Source organism: Eurypyga helias, unplaced genomic scaffold (assembly GCF_000690775.1).
Source record: "Eurypyga helias isolate BGI_N326 unplaced genomic scaffold, ASM69077v1 scaffold4149, whole genome shotgun sequence".
Lineage (NCBI taxonomy): Eukaryota > Metazoa > Chordata > Aves > Eurypygiformes > Eurypygidae > Eurypyga > Eurypyga helias.
The window spans coordinates 533-1919 of record NW_010271214.1 but is presented as its reverse complement, the minus strand read 5'-3'; the positions used below and the strand labels follow the sequence as shown (position 1 = coordinate 1919).

General features: G+C 53.6%; 1 non-coding gene across 1 annotated transcript; it reads left to right on the top strand.

The window, feature by feature from the left end:
- Positions 1-656: 656 nt before the first annotated feature.
- TRNAR-ACG lies at positions 657-729 on the top strand. The gene has a single exon. It is a non-coding gene; the product is annotated as a tRNA-Arg (tRNA).
- Positions 730-1387: the final 658 nt, after the last annotated feature.

The window sequence follows — 1387 nt, the reverse complement described above, 5'->3', positions numbered from 1 at the left end:
CGCTTGTGACCAGCCACCAACTGGATTGAACTCCATTCACCACAAAACTTTGGGCCCCACATTGCATACAGCTTTTTACACATCAAAGTGTGTGCCCATCCAAGCTATGAGCATCCAGTTTCTCCAGGAGAATGCTGTGGAAAACAGTGTCAAAGGCTTTACTAAAGTCTAGGTAGACAATATCCACAGCCTTTCCCTGGCCCACTAGACAGGTCACCTTGTCACAGAGGGAAAACATGTTAGTCAAACTAAGTGCACTCGGGATGATCTGCTCCATAACCTTCCCTGCTACCAAGGTCAGACTGACAGGTCTGTATTTCCCCAGATCCTCCTTCTGGCCTTTCTTGTAGATGGGCATCCACATCTCCCATGGGGCTGGCAAGATGTCACCTCCAACCCACCAGCTGAGGGGCTGGAGGCCACCATCTGCCCTTGCTGCCTGGCCTCCTTGGTGGGGACTCAGCACAGGCACCACTTCTCCTGGGTGGTAGAACTGGTGGGACAAATATTAACTCTCCCCCAGAGGTGAGTAGGTCAAGGCTGTCATGGATGGGGCAGGAAGGAGCTAAGTGAGGTCTTGACACTTCCCTTTGACCACCAACATACCCAGGGGGTATAGAAAGCACGATGGGGGCTCTGGGTGGGGCCAGTGGCCGGAGCCAGTGGCGCAATGGACAACGCGCCTGACTACGGATCAGGAGATTGCAGGTTCGACTCCTGCCTGGCTCACCCTGAAACAGCCTGGCTGTCATGGAGGTGACAGGGGATAGCTGAGGTCCTTCCCCTTCCAGGCTTTTTTCCCCATCTCTTTGACACCAGCATCACAGGAACATCACATTGCAAAACACTGTCAAAGCTGCGAACGTGCCATCTGCTGACAAGAGCCACCACTCAAGCCCTTTTTGGCCTGGCCTGCTGACCTCCCAGACTGCTGAGCAGCAAGATTCCAAGGCCTCCAAGTGTGTGTTTCCTGCATAAGCCCTCTGCAAATCTTCCTGTCTCCCTGTGCAATGCTGAGTGAAAGCCGGCTGAAGCCTCACTACTACCATCAGTGGGTAAGGAGTGGGTCGAACGCGGGCTGGGACATTGAGCTTGAAGGGTTGTGGTCATGGCTGGAATGGTGATTAATTGCTCCTTGTGCTCCTCAGGGGTCAGTGCTGACACTGGTACTACGGAACATCCCCACTGACATACCTGATAATGGGAAAGGATGAAACCTGTGTGAGTTCGTGGATGACACCGGTGTGGAGAGGAGCAGCTGGCACTGGCAGGGATGGCTGTCATCCAGAGTGACCTGGGCAGGGGGAAGGAAGTTCATCAAAGGTAAACACCATGTCCTGCCTCTGGGATGGGATAAACTCATGCAGCACTACAGACTGTCAAGAAA